We start from the raw sequence: 21,185 nt of genomic DNA on the forward strand, positions 1-21,185 counted from the left end.
AAGAATTAATGGGAACAGAAAAAGACTATATTTTGGGTGATAAGTGCATGATGCAGTATGCCCATGATGTGTTGTTGACTTGTACACTTGAAACCTGTATGGTTTTATTAACCAATGTCACCCCCAAAATTTTTTAAAAGTTGTATTTACACTGCATTGCAGTCTTTTAAGTGTACAATAGCATTATACCTATAAAAACAATGGAGATAACTTAATAAAAATTACTTTATTGCTTAAAAATGTTAATCATCATCTGAGCCATCAGCAATTGCCAAAACCTTTGATTTGTAAAAAATGCAAGATCTTCAAAGCACAATAAAGTGATTCATAATTTTTTTAAAAAGAGAGTTAAAGCTGATGAAAACACACATTTATTTGATTTTGGTTTTGGTTTTAAGATAAAACATAATTGAGTTTGTTTTTAGTCTGAGGTTATGAGGGAGAATAGAGTAAAAACAAGCAAGCATGCTCACATATATAGATACACATTCATGGAAAACTAAGAAAAGAAGATAAATATTTGCAAGGTGGCTAAAAAACCAGAAAGAATATCCAGTGTCCAGGGCAAGGAATGAGGTTACAACAGCCAAATGAAGAAAAAAAAAGATTGAGAAGATACATATGTAGATGAATGCTTATTTAGATAAAGAGAGGAAAGTTGAAAAAGTTTACTCTTGATAGATGAGTTTTCTTAAATCTGGGGCATAGCCAGCATCTGACAGGGACCAGGGTGGCACCTGAAGACCACAGTGTGGTCTGCAGTGGTCCTTTCAAGTAAGGGCAGCCCATACTGTGTAAGCTTCTTCAGCAAGTCAGGGAGAAGAGAAGGAAGGTAATGGAACTGATCATCATTCAGAGATATTCATTATGGGGAAAGAAGGTGATAAGACATTGAAATTGGGATGAAAGAAGTGATGCCACAGACTAAGTAAGGAAATAAAGTCATCAGGATAAAATGGGTCCACAGGAAGAATATAAACACAGGTCTGTGAGAGGGTTAGAGCATGGTTCCTGCACATCCGGGTTGGTATGAGGGAGTATTTCAGGAAATGGTAAGTTCCCAGGGTGATGGTGGAAGCGGGCACCTGAAGGTGGAGGCCTGTTGAGTAGGGATCTGGTTGTCAATTCGAAAATCACACAGGATACAAGGTGGAGAGTACGATTTTAAATCACATGCTGAAGTCCCAATGTGTGGACTCCTAGTAATTGTAAAGGGAAAATAACTGCACTAAGGATATATGCATAGTGCTACTTTTACTCATTCTGAATAGAGAAACATGGAAAAGGAGTGTTGTGATAGATTGCTGTTGTAAGACTCCCAGTGATGTATGCTGCTCTATATCTACACACTTGGTCTGTCCCCTCCCACAATAATTCTGGTTTGGGGTTTCCTTTGATTAATGGGACATCAGCAAAAAGGTTTCAGGCAGAAGCTTGTAAAGAACTTGCATGTTGGGGCTTACTCTCTCTGATTGCTTTGCAGAACCCTGTGGCTCTTCTGTGAAGATTCCTGGGATAGTCTATTGGATGATAAGCTGCTTTATGAGGCAGGGAAGACTGCCCAGCTTACACTCTCTGGCACAACCAAATATGTGAACAGAGGCATCTTGGGATATTCACAGAGATTGGCCAGGCTAGAAGGAAGAACAGCCCTGCTGACCCAAAGGGAAATAACACACATCTGTTGTTTAAGTATATACATTATTTGAGCCATTTGTTAACCAGCAACAACTAAATTATACACTCTACAGAAAATAAAAATGGTAGACGTCTGGCCAAGATGGAGGCATAGGTAGATACACTGTGTCTCCTCAAACAATCAAAAGAAGGACAACAACAAATTTAAAAACAAAAAACAACCAGAACTGCCAGAAAATCAAACTGTATGGAAGTCTGACAACCAAGGAGTTAAAGATACATTCACACAGACCAGTAGGAAGGGTGGAGATGGGCAGCTGGGGAGGAGAGGACTCCCAGCAAGGCAGTGGCTGGAGGAACAAGGTGGGCAAGGTGGTGGCTGGTGGACTAGGCGGTCCCACATTTGCATGCACATAAACTGTGAGGATAAACTGTGGAGCTAGACATACCATGCAACCCAGGGTTCCAGCACAGGAAAATAAAGCCTCAAAACTTCTGACTGAAAAACCCTGTAAGGGTTGCAGTGGCAGGAAAAACTCCCAGCCTCACAGCAGAGTTCATTGGAGAGACCCACAGGGTCCTAGAACACACACAAACCCACCCACCTGAAAATCCACACCAGAAGGGCCCAATTTGATTGTGGGTAGTGAAGGAAGTGACTGAAAGCCAGGCCAAGAGCTGAGCAAGTGGCATTGTTCCCTTTTGGACCCCTCCCCCACATACAGTGCCACAACATAGCCATGTGAATACCTACCCTAGTGAATACCTAAGGCTCTGCCCCTTACTATGTAACAGGCACACAGAGACAACACACACACACACACACTGGATATATATATATAGCCAAAGTAAAAGAACAGAGCAAAACTCCAAAAAAAATACAACTAAGGAACGAAGAGTTAGCCAATCTATCAGATGCACAGTTCAAAACACTGGTAATCAGGATGCTCACAGAATTGGTTGAGTATGGTTGCAAAATAGAGGAAAAAGTGAAAGCTATACAAAGTGAAATAAAGGGAAATGTACAGGGAACCAACAATGACAGGATGGAAACCAGGCCTCAAATCAATGGTTTGGACCAGAAGGAAGAAATAAACATTCAACCAGAACAGAATGAAGAAACAAGAATTCAAAAAAATGAGGAGAGGCTTAGGAACTTCTGGGACAACTTTAAACATTCCAACATTCAAATAATAGGGTGCTACGAGGAGAAGAGGAAGAGCAAGATATTGAAAACTTATTTGAACAAATAATGAAGGAGAACTTCCCTAATCTGGCAAAGGAAATAGACTTCCAGGAAGTCCAGGAAGCTCAGAGAGTCCCAAAGAAGTTGGACCCAAGGAAGCACATGCCAAGGTACATCATAATTACATTACCAAGATTAAAGATAAGGAGAGAATCTTACAAGCAGCAAGGGAAAAGGACACAGTTACCTACAAAAGAGTTCCCATTAGACTATCAGCTGATTTCTCAAAAGAAACCTTACAGGCAAGAAGGGGCTGGAAAGAAGTATTCCAAGTCATGAAAGGCAAGGACCTACATCCAAGATTGCTCTATCTAGCAAAGCTATCATTTAGAATGGAAGAGCAGATAAAGTGCTCCCCAGATAAGGTCAAGTTCATCATCACCAAGCCATTATTATATCAAACGTTAAAGGGACTTATCTAAGGAAAAGAAAATAAAAAATATGAACAGTAAAGAACCTATGCACCCCAATGTTCATAGCAGCGCAATTTACAATACCAAGTGCTAGAAACAACCTAGGTGCCCATCAGTAAATGAATAGGTCAAAAAAACTATGGTACATTTACACAATGGAATTCTATGCAACAGAAAGAAAGAAGGAGCTCCTCCCTTTGCAGCAGCATGGATGGAACTGGAGAGCATTATGCTAAGTGAAATAAGCAAGGTGGTGAAAGACAAATACCATATGATCTCACCTTTAACTGGACTCTAATCAACAAAACAAACAAACAAGCAAAATATAACCAAAGACACTGAAATTGAGAACAGGCTGACAATGACCAGAAGGGAGAGGGGAGGGAATTTCAGGTGAAAAGAGTGAAGGGTTTGCAGGAACAATTATTTTTTATTTTATTTTAATTTTTTTGCCATGTGTAATGCGCACTTTTTGGTCCAATTTTTTTTTCTTTAAATATGGGACGCTTCACGAATTTGCGTGTCATCCTTGCACAGGGGCCATGCTAATCTTCTCTGTATCGTTCCAATTTTAGTATATGTGCTGCTGAAGCAAGCACTGCAGGAACAATTATAAAGGACACATGGACAATAACATGGGGGAGTGGAAATGGGAGGGAGATGGGGAGGGCTGGGTGTTGGGCTGGGGTGTGGGGGAAAGGCAGAAAACTGTACTTGAACAACAATAAAGAAAAAGAAAAAATAAACAAATATGAACAGTAAAATGACAACAAACTCACAAGTATCAACAATTGATCCTAAAGAAAACAAAAATGAAATAAGCAAACAACTAGAACAGGAACAGAATCACTGAAATGGAGATCACAGGAGGGTTATCAGCAGGGAAGGGGAGGGGGCGGATGGGCAGAAAGTTACAGGGAATAAATAGCATAAATGGCAGGCAGAAAATAGACAGGGAGAGGTTAAAAATAGTATAGGAAATGTAGAAGCCAAAGAACTTACCTGTGTGACTCATGGACATGAACTAAAGGGGGAGGTAGAATGCAGGTGGGAGGGGGTGTGCAGAGTGGAGGGAAATAAAGGGGGAAAAGTGGGAACAACTGTTTTAGCATAATCAACAAATATTTTAAAAATATTTAAAAAGTGCTTTCATCCTAGAACATTAGAAAAGTATCTCTACAATAACAATGTTTTTTAAAGAGGTATTTTATGAAGTGATGAAGTTATCAATTGGAGATAGGATTGTAATGAATCAGAATATGACACACCAAAATATGCCACCTTGGCACGGAGTTGTTTTGTTTTGTTTTATTTTGTTTTTTTGAGTTGAAGGCAATTTGAAAATCAACAGATGCAGAAAACATTCTTTTCCCTCTCTGTTTCTGCCTAAAAGCAGGATCCTCATCTCCTTCTGTCCTTCTATACCACACAGGGAGAGGAGAGCAGCCCACTGAGGACCGAGTCAGCACAGAGGTGAGACTGCAGAAACAACATTATTTAAATAACCCTTATTTTCCATCAGTTCCCCCATGTATTTCTTAGTCATTTTCTCATAATTTACTTCCCCTCGAAGTCCCAAACCTCCTTTTTTTGTTGTTAAAATGGTGTATAAGACCCTGAGACTAATTACTTCTTTAAGTTTTACTTTTTCTGTGAACTTCTATGTGCATAAAATATTAATAGATTAGTATTCCCCTTTTCCTATTAATCTTTTGTCAGTTAAATTCATAGCACCCGCTCCGAATTACAGAATCCAAGACAGAATTTGAAAAAAGTTTCCTCTAACAGTTTAATGGATATTTTTTGCTTTCTTCTTATACACTTCAGAATTATTGGACTTTTTATAATAAGCCTGAGTTACTTTAAAATCACACATTGTTTAATGATGGGAATGCATCATTAGGCACTTGTGTGGCGTGGACATAGGAGAGGGCACTAACGCAAGCCTAGGCGGTGTGACCTGCGGCACACTGGCGCTCTGTGGTACAGCCTCTTGCTCCTGGGTTACAAGCCTGTACAGCATGTTTACTGTGCAAAACAGCACGAGATTAAAATCAAGCACAAGAGAAAATCATGCAGCTGAGAGGCTCAGTAAATACAAGATGTATGAGGCTGCTGCCCGTGTAACACAGCAGAGTATCTTATAGCAAAACCTTTTTTTGTAAGGAGGAGGAGTACACTCTGAAATAACAATGAAAAGTGTAGTATAGTAAATACACAAACCAATAACATAGCCCTTGATTATCATTTTCAAGGTTATGCACTGCACATAATTGTGCATGCTGTATGTTTGTACAGTCGGGAGCACAGTAGGTGTGTTGATGTCGGTATCACCACAAACATGTGAGGAACGTGTCGGCTAAGACGTTAGGACCGCTCTTGTATCGCTGGGCGATAGGGATTTTTCAGCTCCATTATAATCTTATGGGACCACTGTTGGCAGTCTGCTGCTGACAGAAGTGTCATCATACAGTGCGTGACAGTATTACTAGAAAAAATGTTAAAATTTTAAGGAACAGTGTTAACCCGTCAAATGTGCAGTATTATATAATGTCAAGCGTGTTTAATGGTTACTTTATTCTGCTCCTAATACCCAGCTCAAAATCATTATTTACATATAATCTGATTATAGGAAGATGAATTGATAGATGAGATAGGTTTCTCCAAAGACAATCAGATTGGTTTCATGAAACAGAAGTTGATAGACCAGTTTGGCAAACAGGAAGGGATTCTGACAAGCAGCCTTATTCTCATTAAAACATGCAATGATTGCAGACTGGCTTTGAAGATTTTCCTCTTTTTAAATTTGCTTCAGTACCATACAGAAAATAAGATAAAATGCCTCTTTGCTTTCTAGCATTGATGTCTCTGCTGTTTCAAATTTAAAGTTTTTTTTTTTACTTTGCAACAAAAATCAAAATATCATTAAATGATGTTAGAGACAGCAGGAGGTGTGTAAGAATCATAGAGGCTCTCGCTGCAGTTTATATGATTTCATTATCTAAATCAGTGGGTAATGATTTCTTATAGATCAAAGCTTATAATCATTTTTCAGGGATATGAACCATGGAACGGAAGTAGAGTTCTAGTATGACGTCCGTGAAAGAGCCAGGGTTTCTGTGGAAAAGTGAAGAAATTTTCCCAAAGAGCAATTATGTAAATAAAATGGGCCTGGGGCTAGAATAATTTGACTGTCACCCACTGACAGAAATGGCCCCAGGCTCAGGCCTGGTAAGTATTCACTTAGGGAGGCGAATCCAGGGATGGTTAAAAAAAAAGTTTTTAATTTATTTTGCTCCTGATTATGGCATGTTGGAAGGTGAATCTTTCTTGTTCGTTGAGTCTGTTCCAGGGAGGTTTCATCAATAATCTCCCCTTTCCTTATCTCCAAACCCCTAGCGAAGCCTGAGTCCACACTCAGGTTCCTCCCATCTTAAAAATCAGAAAAACGAAAACAACCACCATCACAAAAAATCCCTTGCTCCACCCTCTCATTCTCTATCCACTATCAAAAGTTTTGAAAGACCATCTCTGTAGGAGAAACTTTGGGATGGCCTGATCCATTAAAAAATTAATAGCACGGCCCCCAAATGGCACTGACATCATTTGATTTTATAAGCGAATAATTTATCTTAAAGAGAACATTTACTATGGACAGTTTGTAAAAAGGAAGAGCATAGTTTTAGTCCAAAACTGTGGGAAGGAGATGATCTCCAGCAATGACTCACTTTCTGAAAAATTCATAAAGGTGCCATTCATTGTTGAGCTCTTCCTCAGGATTTTCCTGAGTGGGTGCCCTGCTGCAAGGCCTGGGTAAGGTGGCTGGCCCTCTACCTCACTGTCCTGCTCTCCTGCTTCTTGCCCAAACACCTTGGCGCACAGCTCTGTGGGCCTGCTGACCTTCTGGAATGAACCTTCCTTGGTCTGCCAGCCCTCCTAGGCTCTGGCCTCCACCAGTTTCCTTCCCCATGGCACACCTGTCATGTGAGCACTCTCCTACTATATTCTAACACTTTCCTTGTTACCCCACCTTTCCCAGGTGTGAACTTCTAGATGATGTAAAGCCCTTGTCTCTGGGGGTGTCTGTGCAGGAGGTCAGTGGATACCTTCCCTAAGTCCAGTAAAATGGGTCATGGATTTATCCTGCTCCTCAGCCTTATTTCTGCATTCTAACAACAAACAGGTAAGGAGGACAAGATGCCTTAAACTCTGTGTTTTGTGTGCATCAAAGCTTACCTGTATTATCACCTCTCAAAGAATTTTCGTTATAAATGTCATGTTCCCAGAGCTTTTAAGTCTACATGCAAGCTGAGCAGTTTTGGTTTTTAAACTCTGCTTTTACAGATAGTTACCCAGTACTTTCCTGCCCATCTCCTAGGTCAGGAGTTTCTGATCACCTTCTATTGGTACCACCCCACAGAATCCACAGGCCTGGCTGCTATACCTTGTCTCAATCACCCCTAGTGTTCTGCTTCCCTCCATCCTTTCACGAAGACTGGCTGTCTGCTTCATTTCAGGACTGTCTCCCATTTTCTCTCTCTATATAGATAACTTCCTCTCCCCAGGTAAGAATTGTTGAATTGTCCCCTGGTTATAAGCATAGGTGCGTTGACCCTGGTGGTGGTGGGGAAGGGGCAAGGCAGTAGTGCACCAAAGCCCATGGGGTTTAGAGCTGGGAGCAGGGACCAAGTTGTGGAAGAACCCGAGGCAGTCTTGGGGGGAAAGGATCTGAGGGTCCAATCTAGGTGGAGGCACAGAAAGCTGGGATTCCTCTAGGTCCTGTATTTCCACAAATGCATGAATGCTCATGGGTGAGGGTGGGCTCTGCCTCAGTGCAGCCACAGAAGGAAGCCTGTAGGCCCCCAGGAATCTGAGCAATGTGTGCCTGGAGCCTCCAGTTAGGTGCCTTGTACCCAGGAAGAGTTTTCCTAGGATAGGCTGGGGCAGCTGACCACTGCACCATGATTGGAAGTAACTCTAAGGATATAAGCCCCCCCGAATCCTCAAATAATTCCACAGAGAGAAAGCCTGAAGAGGGAGAGACCAGAAAGGCCATTGGAAATTCCACGTGTGGGTTCAGGTGGTTCACTGCAGAACTGAGTCACCTGGATGGGCCAAAGTCTATGAGTGAAGCCACGAAGAGCTGGGACTTCCACGCATGTCCACAGTGCCCAAATCATTCAGTGCTTTTTAGGTGGTATTCCATTTTACCCTCACTGCCCCACTTTACAGGTGAGGAAACTGAAGCAACAAGCACTTGAGTAGCTGGAGTCACACCACCCTAATGTTGATGACAAGTGTTGCCACCCATCTGTGCAGTTGATCTGGGTCTCAGCACTGTTCTGCCCTTGTCAGTCCCCTTGGTAAGGTGGGCCCAGCCAGTGAGGCGGAGATTGTGACAACTGGGTTTGGGAGGCATGATCTGATCTCCTCGAGTCCACCTGCTCACACTGTGCTGGGATTTCAGCTTAACCTCACAGTCACTCTTCAGTGTTCTGTTGCTGTGCTGGACCTGCGGGAGGGGACACGAGCCCACGGGCCTGCTCTCTCTGCAAGTGTCCAATCTAGAGCAGGAGACTGGAAATTCTGGTGCAGGACTATGAAGTGCAAGAGGGGTAACCAGCTCCCTTGGACAGCTGAGAGGCTGAGGGGCTGACCTTACACCCTAGGTGCTGCAGTACAGGGTAGTCTGCCTAAGGGGGTGACCCAAAGCCAAAGGTGGAAGGATGTGGCAGGAGCCTGGACTAGGAGGGAGGGGAGGGGTGCCCTGTTTCCCCCATATGGAGTGTGGACCTCTCCAGAAAGAGGGCAGATCCCTACCCCCAGCCAGTCTCTCCAGAGACAAACGTGACTGCTCTAGAGAGCTCTTAATTAAGACCAACAGGAAGAAAGTGAAGAGAGAAAACCACTAATTAGGGAGTCTCTTTCAGGAAATTGTAATGTCTTGATTTCTGAGTGCTCAGAACAAAGTAAACTAATCCTTTCCCGTCTCCCCACGGAGTTCCATGGGCCAGTTAGTGACGGGTGAGAGTCACTGATGTTAGGGGCCTTGATTTGTATGCACATAACACACTGGGAAGGATACCTACACCCGTGCACCAGAGTAGTTTCAACACACCCCCTGGCTCACTGCGACTGTGTGCATTCAGGCCAGCCCGCGGGCACACGCCAACCCAGGGCGGCGATGTTTTGTATCCACAGGATACTGGGTTGCTCTGCTGTGTGCCACGTGTATGTGTTTGTGTTTGTTTTTGTGTGTACAGTGTGCATCCGAGAGCATATGAGTGTGTGTATGTGTTGTGTGTGTGAGTATGGGTGAATGTGTGTGTTATGTGTAAGTATATGTCCTTATTCCCCCAGCACTGCAGAAATAATGAAGAATGTAAACTGTGGACATGACTGAGATTCGACCTGAAACCAAGTATAACAAGAGAATGGAGATCAAGGTGTACACAGTTATTTCAGAAAAAAGAATGAATATCATTTTTTAGGGCAGAAAAGTGTTGTTTAGTGGCCGAGGACATAAATTCTAGAATGAGATTCCTTGACCTTGTACCTGCCACATGAAAGAAGCTTCTAACTGGCCAGGCCTCAGTTTCCTGATCTGTGACAGGGTATGCTGGGAGCTCATTGAGCACATGGCCTTGGAGCACTGTCAGTGTTGAGGCTGTCCCCTCCCTTTTAAGAAGGGCATGCCAGGAACAACTGAGTCAGATGGTTAGAATGCAAGTCCGGGTGGAAAGAACAAAGGAGGCAGGTGCTGGTACAGAGATGAAAAAGAGGTCAGAAAAGAGGACGGGTCTCCTTCACTCCTTAGCTGAACAGGACTCAGGGTGCTCCTGTTTCTCTGGCCACCTGCAAGCAGAACACTTCTATCCGTGGCAGTGCCATATGGATGGGCAGCGGACCACTCATTCTACTCAGCAAGTCTCAGTCCTGTGCTGGTTATAATTCCTGTTTCCACTTGACCCTATATCTTCCACACCTATGTAATTTATCTGGATTTGGGGTTCGCAAATTCAGCCTAGCTTTCTCAGTTGACCATCAATGCTAGAGAGCAACTATGTTTCCCTTTTTGTGGAAATGGTGCTTCTTATTCTTTTGTTTTTTCTTTTTCTTTTGCAGAACCTTGGAGCATTTGTACTGTATTATTCTTGTCTCCCCAAACTTCTTGGAAGGTGATGAAGAAATGTGCTTTGGAAGAATTGCTTTACTCTGGCCTGAAATCAAAGCACTTCAGGGGTAGGAGGGGGAAGTTTAAGCCACTTAACAGATAGCATGGGACACACTGTCCCATTGAAGCTGCAGTGAGGTGAGGTGGCACACTGGAATGCAATGAACTGAGCTGAAAAATGTCCAGTATACGCTTTCCCTTCATGGAGAAAGCTTTGTGCGACCTTTCCAATCACATCAGGAGGGCTTTGGCTGCACATCTCAGTGGATCGGGGACCCTCGGCAGCCACCTCTGCAGGTGTCAATGGCTCCAAGCTGGAAGGAGAGAGGAGGGGCAAGGCCACTGTCCTGTGTACAGGACTCTTTGTGTGTGTGCCACCCCCCTCCTACCCTGGCAGGGGCTGGGGTTTCCACCCACACTATCGGAAGGAGATGGGCTCTAGGGATCATTCAGGGACTTGCCCCATGGCTGTGTCATGTTCAGTACTTTTTCTGTCTCCATGCCTATTGCCTGTGGAGATCCTATAAATTAGAAGGCATCACAATGAGACTTTCTTAGCAAATCTTGGAGACCTAATATCCAGTCAGCAGTGCATTGCAGAACATGGAATTCAGAGTGTCATTCTGGGTCTCAGCTTCCTCAAACTTATTTCTTGATTTTGTTGCTAAATCTAGATGTAAGACGTTTTCATCCCACTGTTCTTTGTTCACCAAGGACAAGGTTCCAACCTTCAGGGAAAAGATTGATGGAAACATAAATATGGGTGGTGTTGTGACATTTATGGCACCTTTTAAAATATTTACTCTGTTGGATCCACAAGCTACAGCTGCATTCCCAATGAAGTGACTCAGGAATTATGCATGTGTGTGCTCACAGGTACATACATGCATGCATGTGCACACATAGGCACACACGGTATGTGTCCTTGCTAGGAAACAGGACCAGGCTACTCCTGCCGTGTGATTCTAGTTCTCTGAAGTGGCAGTCCCACTACCCAACCTATGCTTTGTGTTTGAAATCTGCGTCTGTGCTGATTCCACCGCAAGTAATAGATTGATTATCACCATCATATTGGCTTTGTCATTAATAGGCTGAGGTGTGGGGAGGTTAGGCTGTCTTGGGCCAAGTAGATGCATGGCAGGCTTGCCTCCCAGACAGAGAAGTAGGTCTCTGGGTCCTAGTGGGCTTGCACAATGAACCGGTCGCCATCCTGCAGTCAGATGGGCAAGACCCATGGGCAGAGACTGCCAACTCACCTCTGCATTTGCACTTATTTTCTGAGGCAAATTTCCTTGTGGTCCATCTACTGAGGGTTGAGGTTTTTCCTTTGTTGCCAAAACAAAGGTAGCAGATACACCAGGGTAGCACTTTATACAAGGCCATTCATTCTAACAGGCCATGCACATTATTTAAAATTCAGCATCTCTTCCAACTATGTAAAAACTTCCTCACAATGTGGTAGTCATGAAAGAATCTTACCATAAGCTCTTGGCCTTTTACAAATGGTGCTTCTCCCCACGTTGAGTTGTCCAGACCTGCTCACATGGTGGGTCCATGTTTCCTGCACAGGTGAGTGGAGGGAGACTCCTTGTCTTTGGGAGGTTGCCCTGCTCTGTGGGGTCATAGACTGTTCTTTGTATCCACCAGCCACCTGCCATGCCTGGCTCCTGTGCAAGCCTCTGTCTCTCTTCTCACACAGGGAGTAAGTGTCCTCCTGCCATCGAAGTCTGCTTTGACTTGGAGTTTGGGGAGAAGGAAAGTTCCTTTTCCATGGAGACTGGAAAACCTGAGAAGGGCCTGACCTTCCTCAGCACTGCACCTGTCTTGTAAGGCTACCAAGGATTCACACGTATTATCTGCAATCCTTCCGTGCTTGCCTGGACATCTAGCCAGGTTTTTTCCCATTGTTGGTGATGGAGTGATGGGGCCTGGGATGGGAGTCAAGACACTGGGTCCCAGACCTGGCCTGGCACCCTGAGGCTGGTGGCCTTACATCATTTGAAATTCTATTGCCTAGAGGGCGCTTTTTGGCTCTGGAGTGGATGGAAGGTCAGGATGATTTAGGGGCATGGGTAGGTGAGCAAGGTTAGGAATGAGTAAGTAAGTTGGGTGTCCTAGTTTAGAACTAAAGCACCTTGAATTGAACCTTAGACCATGTTCAAAGGAATCCCTCCTTACCAGTGAACCCCATGATGGAAGCTGGCACCCTGAGAGAGGGAGATTTCTGAGATGAGAGTTTCCAATATCCACTTGGGGATATGTGGTATTGTTTTATTACTATTTGTAAAGGTATAGATCTTTCAGGATAGGGAGAAATCAGGGCACTTGTTTATAATTAAGAAGCCTGTACAAGTTTTCTTGGGCTGACATTAAATTCTAACTGGGCAGCTTGAACAATAGACATATATTTTTTCTCAGTTCTGGAGGCTGGAAGTCCAGGATCAAGGTGTAGGCGGGGTTGATTTCTTCTGAGGACTCTGTTCTTGGCTGGTAGACAGCTGTCTTCTCCTTGTGTCCTCATATGGTCTTCCCTCTGTGCATGTTTTTGTCCTAGCCTCTTCTCTTCTTAAAGGACACTATGCATATGGGATTAGAACCCAGCTATATGACCTCATTTTAATTTAATCACCTCTTTAAAGACTTTATCTTCAAGTACAGTCACATTTTAAGGTACTAGAGTTTGGGACTTCAACATAGGAATTTGGGGGAATGTAATGTGGCCCACAAGGAGTCTCTTACACACTTGGATTTGGGTTGTATTGTTTTATTACTATTTCTCATGGTAACTAGGTCCTTTGGGGTGGGGAGGGAACCATGGCACTTGTTTATATACGGTCATGTCTTCTTCGGGAGGTGGAGGGCCAGAGGACAGAGCCTGGCAGCTGATGAGTACGCCATAAGTGTTTGCATGGATTTATAAAATGTATTTTGTCGCAATCATAATTGTTACAATATTTGACAAGTATCTGAAACAATTTCCTTACTTTTTTCCAAGTTTTTTAAATTTTACTTTATTTTTTCAATGCTAAGGCCACAATAATTCATTTCTCTCAAAGTGCCCTTCTCTGGCCTGTTTTTGAATTTTTTTTTTCATGTGTAATTCTAAGCGCACGAATTCAACGAAATGTTTCTGGCATTTATCAAAGAGAGAGGCCCCATTGGCATGTTTCTGATCCCCTGAACCCCCTCACCCCCCGTTCTCTCACCTTGTTCAGCAAAGCCCTTGTCTGAATCAAGTGGAGCATTTGCACACTGATTTTCTCTCTGCTGCTTATGTTAACTTCTCTTTGCAGCTTCGTTTTAAGTGCCGTGGCACTAACTCATAAAATTAATTCCCTTTTCGTGGGATTGTCAGAAATGAGGATTGTTCTGACCCCTGGTTGAACTCATCAGCTGAAATGAAGTTGTTCACTGAGCTGGAGAAGACAAAGCTTGGTTCCAAGAGATTAATCAGCTCCATCAGCCCTGGGAAGAGGCCTGCGCGCGGCCCCCGTCACACTGACCCTGAGCCGCTCCAGTCCCGCGCAAATGAAAGCCATCACTCCTGGCCAGGAAGATACTAAATTATAGGCTTTTAAATTTAATTTTCAGTTTACTTGTGTTTTCGATTAGAGTGCCATGTCTCATAAAGACGGTAGTACCTTTAAGTAGTAAACAGCATCTCGTAGCTCCAGCAGCCCTATAATCAAAGGCAAATTCCAACTGAGATCTGTTAGCAAATGAAACATGGGGTGAGTTTTTTTTTTCTTGTGGCACCATAAGCAACAATAGCGAATTATTTTCTTCATGCCAAAATCAATAACAGGCTTGGAAACACAAAGTCACCCTGGGCCTGGGGCCACAGGATTTCCTGACAGGCTCCTAAAACTATCTCTGGTCACTGGGAGGCCTGAGGGTGGCCATTCACTTTCGGATCACGACTGAGTGGTGGGGTGTCTCCTGCGTGAGGAAAACTCAAAGGCTGGATGACGGATGGTTAACTGGGGCAGCATTGTCCACCTCACCGTCTCAGACTTGAGTTGTACACACAGAATGGGACAGATTCTTCAGTTCTTCAGAGTGAAAATTAGAATTGCCACTTGGAGAATTCACAGGGCTAGTGAGCCCCCCTCCCCATCTCACCTTTCATTGGTCTAGGTGCATGTTCACGCTCAGCCAGCACTCACTGCTATCCTAAGAAAAGCTTTGGGGAAAGCAATATCGTTATCCAGGCTTGGGGTAGGCCACACAGTGATTTCCAAATCTACTCAACTTTGTCTAATTACTCGTCACCTACTGGGCCCTCCCTTTTGGTCCCTGATACAGGAGATTCCTTTGTAAAGCCCCTGATATTTTTCTTACTATCTTCTTCTGGTAAAGCTGCTCCTGACCGTAGCCACATTTTGTGATATTTTATGAGAGCTTACCACTGTCTTCTTAAACACACAGCCATATTTGTTAGTCAGCAGTTCTACTTAGCTTCAGTTGGGATCTCTGTTAGGTTACAGCTCCTACATCCAGCTGTGTAAGAGAAGTATTTGTCCAACAAATGAGTGGGAGATCTGCTGCTAGACAGATGTTTGCTGGGGTTGAATTGTGTTCCCCCTTCAAATTCCCGTTATGAAGTCCTGACTCCTAGTACCTCAGAATGTGACTGCGTTTGGAGACAGGGTCTTTGAGGGGGTGATTAAGGGAAAATGGGTGAGCACTAGTCCAATAAGATTGGTGTCCTTAAAAGAAGAGATTAGGACAGAGACACATACAGAAAAAAGACCCTGTGAGGACACAGGGAGAAGATGATCAGCTACATATCAAAGAAGAGAAACCTCAGGAAAAACCAACCCTGATGACACCTTGATCTTGGACTTCTAGCCTGTGAGGGAATTAACCTGTTGTTTAAGCTCCTTGATCTGTGGTAGTTGGAAATGGTGGCCTGAACAAATTAATACAATTGACAACTGCTTGTTGTCAGATCAACATTTATTTCATCCAATAGGAGTCCTGCCACTTGAGCTAGTGGTGAGAATTTAGTTAGCATGGATCTTTGTGGGGCTCACGGCGAGGCTGGGATGTGGCATTGAGGCAGAGAACAGAAGTCTCTTGCCCATTAGCGAGATATAGAATCCCACATCTTGTTGGCACACAGACTGCGTGGGTCCACTCTGACCCTCACAATCAATAACGGGGACTTTTTAATTCACTGGGTTGTGGGCTGGTGCACATACATAATTGGCGATATTGGTGGTTTGCCTCAAACCTGTTTCCCTCTCCTCTCTGGCCCCACTTCCAATGCCACTGATCCTGAGTGCCTCTGTTCCATCTAGTCAGGCACGCTTCCAAAACTTTGTTTTAACAAAAGATATACAAGTGTTTATTTCCAGGTTGCTTTTGTTTCTCAGCAAGTTACAATCCTGATAGACTATCAGCATAAAACAGGAATTCTGCAGAGGAGCACACTCCATCCAGGAAATGTGAAGTAGGGGTCTTCAGGATTGGAGTCTGATACCCCAGTGATGTTCCTCTGGCTCTCACAAAAGGCACAATGTTGCCAAACTGCAAGAGCCAGGATCCAATACACACTTTCCTTACTCAAATGCTGGGATCATCTTTTGTTTGAAACACCAGACTGGAGCCACCAGCCTGAAATGTGTATTCTTGCAGCTGGCCACACTGACCCTTCCCAGCAGGTGTTTGTCAGATGTCCCCACACTGTACCTGCAGCCACGCTGCCCACAGTCTGCCCTGATGGGATGAAGGGATCACTGTTCTCTCTGCTCAACTTGTTGCCAGTCTGCTCTCACCTGCCTGCAGGTATGAGAGGATTCCTTTACTGTCAGATCTGATGCAGTGCTGAGTCTCCACATGTTCTTCTCTCAGATTCAAAGTTAGATATATAAAGAAAAGGTTGGACAGCCTGCAAGTTCTGTTTTGTAGACATGATTTCTGTGATTGTCTGTGCTCACTCACAGAATGCGTTCTTTGGTTTTAGAAATTTATCAGTGATTAAATCGATTATAAATCAATTTCTTTTTATTCAAACCAGAAATTTTAATTTAAATCAAAGAAGAACAATCTGCATTAAATAAGCAAATAAAACCACTTCTTTTTGTTTGCATGGCACTTCCCCTCTCAGGAACATGATTCCTTTTTCATTCATTGGAACAAGAACATGCTGGAAGCAACTTGGCCATGTACTGTTTGATCAGAGTACAAAGCCCTTTAGAAATACTAAATATGATGGTTGCAACATGTAATTTTCTGAAAAACATTAGGCAAGACATATATCATAATATAAATTGGTTCTCATTCTTGGCTGGAACCCAGGACCCAGGGCTCAAAGTCCTCAAATGAATTGACTGGCCAGATGAAGGACCCTTCTGGAAAAGGTTCCATATAAAATGGTATAGACATTTGTCATCTAGACTGGGACGTCTGTGTGGCTGTGCAGTCCTGAGGACCCTTGGCCGGCAGCCTATGAGGGTCGAAGGAAGCCCAGAGGTGGCCCATGTCCACTGGGAGTGGCTGCAACATTTCCAGGTAAGAGGTGCCCAGCTCATCTGCCTCTACTAATTGGACTGATGCTCAGGGCATCTAGTGTCTGCTTTCTCTGCTGGGGTGTGGGGAGAGAACCATAGGAACTTCTTTCCTCTTCCTTTCACTTATTTCCTTCCCTGCTTCCCTCCCTGCTTCCCTTCCTTTCTTCATTACTACCTTTAGAGAAAACACAGTGAGGAAGGCTACACTGAAAGTACAGCAACCAATGATAACTTTCCCTAGTCCACAGATCAGAATGCCGGCTTCAGGCAGGGTGGTCCACTAGAACAAGGGTTCTTGGAAGCTGCCAATACTGTCCATTGTGGCAGGACCCATTGGTTGCTCTTATTTGTGTTCTGAGTTACTTTCAAATAGCAGTGGCTCTAGTTGTTTTTCACCAGCCAGTATATTCTCAACCCTAACTTAACTTTGAATTATATGTACTACACTGCATAATTCAACATGCAAACCCTCTTTAAATTCACTGTATCAGCATTGTGTTGTTTTTGAAAACTGATCATATAAAGTTCTGTGATTATATTTTTAATCATGGTTTATTAGTTGAATCCTTAAAATGATTATTCATAAAAATGTTCAACTTATTTACAAAGTATTTATAGGTATTAATTATTGTTTTGAAGCCTTTCTAATCATTAAATAAAATATAACCTGTGTTCCCTGCAGCTATATGGGGGATTTGAACAAAGGCCCCTGCAGAGCTCAGCACAGCTGCCTTCCCCACGGGCTGCCTCTGTGTCCCCACTGTTGGGCTCATTCCAACGTCCCCACCATGGCCTGCTGAGAGCCAAGACCATTTCTGTCCCAGAGTACAGCATCTCTTTACCTGCTCCATGTTTTATTTAAGAGAAAACTAAATTGTCAAGAGTGAAGAAACACAGTGCTCTTTGTTCTGGGTAGCACATTGCTTTTTTCATACAAATAATTTATTGGTTCTTCTCCTAGTTCAGTGAAGTACTTACCTTTCCAGGTATGCTGGCCATTGAGCACACTTCTTGTTTGAAAATGAATTGCGTGTGTCCATTAATACAGGTCACAACATTGGGTTCAGAAGCCAGCTGGCCGTGTTGAATCTTCAACCCCCTCTCTGCTTACCAGGAACTTCTGTGACATCACAGATAAGGCCTCAAATCCCACTTCAGGTTGAAATTCTGCAATTAAAAATGAATGTTCCCTCTTGCATTTTGTTAGCTATATATTTGGGTGCTTAGATTGAAAGATTTATTACGCTTGGGAGAAAGATGAAGCTGTGGTTAAGCAGATTCAAAGTCTCTGAAGCCTGCGAAGGTTTCAAGAAATAAATTTGCAATTTCACTGTGAAGGCAAAATTTCTTCAGAGTCTTGATTTGCACTAAACACAGATTGTGAGTCAAATGGAAACAAAATGGAGGTGCCTCTCCGAGAGTGACACGTGGGTGAGCGCACACAACCCAAACGTGACTGGAAGGGCACCGTCATCAACACAGGCTTGGCTGCAGCTGGCTTTTCTGGAAAATGTTAAGATAGCACATCTCCATGACTTTTTCATAATGTAGGTCCATTGTTTTAAAATTATAATTGTCAGTTTTGTAAGTTGGATTTGCTTGACAAATGCAAAATATTAAATAGTACATGTGTGTTTGAAAGTGACACTGTTCATGCTTTTAAGAGCCACAGGTTCTAAGCAAAGACACTTAGGATACATGTGTATTTGCAACAAATTCTTATTTCTTTAATTCAGATAAAGATGCCTTAGAATAAACTCAAACTGAGGACACGCCTGTATTCGTTTATTATTTGTGGGAGGCTAGTAAAAATCTTCCTTTAGGTAACAAAATAAGAGAAGTAATTTTTGAAAGATTTAATCTTAGTTCCCCAGCTCCTTTATTTCATAACAGACTTGATTATTAGCTAAAAAGAAGAGTATTTTAATGATTAAAGCTATGAACTTAGTCTGCAGTTCTAATACACATTGCGATATAGGTTGGTTAAAATCCGAACACCAAAACACGAGATTTGGGGGCAGTCCTTAACCAAGAGCATTCAAAATCATTTTATTTGCATACAGTTGGAAATTTAAGCTGTACTGAAATAGAAATTAATTTGTGTATGTGAAAACATAATGAACTTGTTTTAAAACTAAATAAGCACCATCTTTTTGGAACAATAAACTAGCTCTACGCTTCTAGGAAATGCGAATGGCTGAGTCAAGCACAAGGATGACTGCCTGTAGGTGGTACCATTCAGGCCAGCACTTGTGAAAGGGAGCTGGGGCCATAAGAAGGGGACAGGTATCCTTGTGTCGCTGCCATAAGAAGTGTGCAGCAGGGCGAGCTGGGGAGCCATGCATGCCGCAGCTTTGGGGGCAGTCCCACCGCATCCCGAAAGCCTTTTGTCTCCTGTTATCTCAAGCCATTAAATCTAACCTTGGACCCTGGCAGGAGATGCTGCAGGGAACATTCCAAGCAGCAGAAATACCTCAGTGCCATGGCTCTTGACTGCTGTGTTCTCAGGTGACTGTTTGCATCAAGCCTTCACCACAGAGTTGGCAGTCCTCGGCCAGGGGGCCTTCCAGACCCCAGTCCCCAGTAAGCAGACCTGCCCCCCGGGCCCATTGTCTGTGGAGGCAGCCTCAAGACACCAGCGCTTCCTGCCCACGCACAAGCATGTTTGCCAGGACAGCATCTACCCAGGTTGCAGGAGCAGCAGCCCGTGCCCACCAAGAGCTCCAAAACACTGTTGCGCTCACCCCGCCCATCTGCTAATGGGCTGGATGAGACTTAAGAGGACCATCTAGGGAGTAGAGGTTCGTACTAGAGCATGGGTTTCTGTTCATTCCCGCGCTATGGTAGATTATAGGAAGTTTCACACACTTCTATTGTCACTATTCAAGAAATCCACCCCAAATACATAGGCCCATGGGAATTGGAGAAACACAGAAGTGAAAGCAGATTTTCCCAATCTTTTTTTACTTCCCAATAAGCTATCAATTCATCTTATTAATCATTTCTCTGAAACACTTTGCGTTTGGACCCTTAATTTCCCCCTGTGCAGCCTCACTGTTTATTTCTAGAGGCAATCACAATGTTTCTCTTCCCACATATTTTCAATATTTCACAGAACCTGAAGTGAAGGAGGATCCCAAACTCTATCCAACCTGGTTCTCACAAAGTGGTATCTGAGGAACTCTAGGCCAACATCATGGTCCATTTGGGTATCTTACTGATCTCACACACTTCACACAGTATATATGAAATAGTGTTGTCATACACTCTGCATACAGGCACACTTCTTATTGTATGATATGCACACACTCATATAGACCCATTTCCATACATATATACACATAGATATACAAAAGTGTATATATTTTTATTTTACTAGGTAATTTAGTTCAAACACTAAAGAGTAGAAAAAAATAGGTTCTGGGTAAAAGAGTGTCTCTCCACTCTGTTCCTCTGTCCAGAAGACACTGGTGTCTTCTGTCATTTTCCAGAGATGTTTTTACACTAATACAAGCAAAGTCAGGTATTTTTCCCGCCACCCTTTTATATCTGAAAACAGAAGCTTACTAAGCATTGTGTTCTGTGCCTTCTTTCTTTTACTTATCAGCATGTCTTAGGCATCTTTCCATGTTGATGCAAAAAAAGTCCTCTGTTAACTTGTATAGCTGCATAGTATTCCTCTATGTAGCATTAATAAAATATGAATCTTTTAACTCAGTCATTGTTGATGGACACTTGGGTAATTATAATCTAATTTTTCAAATGTTAGGAACAATGTTAATTAGAAAGAAACAACATTTTAATGCTAGAAATAAAATACTATTCATTAAAAATATTAAAATAAAGAATAGATATGTCATTTCCTGTGTATATTATTTTCATGTTAATAAAATTGCTTGACTGAATGTAAATGCACTTGCAATTCAAATGGAAATTGCCAAGTTGCTCGCAGAGAGTTTTTACCGATTTCCTTCTGCACTAACTATGGTTGAGAGGTACATCCTCATAACATCACCTGCAGAAGGCCCTGCCCACCATTCAGAATTTGTCTGTTCACAGGTGAAACAGTGTCAGGAGCTTTCTCTTCCATCTCTCCTCTGCGAGTGAGGGTCAGGGTCTTGACTTGTGTGTAGGAGGCAGGTGTGCTGGCTTCTCTGTGAAGTCTGTCCAGCTACTTGCTGTCTGTCAGCCTTCTTCCC

The 21,185-nt window shown here is 43.1% G+C and overlaps 1 non-coding gene across 1 annotated transcript; it reads right to left on the reverse strand.

Annotated features, from left to right (window-relative positions):
• Positions 1-3,789: 3,789 nt before the first annotated feature.
• On the reverse strand, positions 3,790-3,896 carry LOC112321218 (U6 spliceosomal RNA). The gene has a single exon (XR_002976499.1). It is a non-coding gene; the product is annotated as a U6 spliceosomal RNA (small nuclear RNA).
• Between the last annotated feature and the right edge of the window lie 17,289 nt (positions 3,897-21,185).

This window comes from Desmodus rotundus, chromosome 1 (assembly GCF_022682495.2).
Source record: "Desmodus rotundus isolate HL8 chromosome 1, HLdesRot8A.1, whole genome shotgun sequence".
Classification (NCBI taxonomy): Eukaryota; Metazoa; Chordata; class Mammalia; order Chiroptera; family Phyllostomidae; genus Desmodus; species Desmodus rotundus.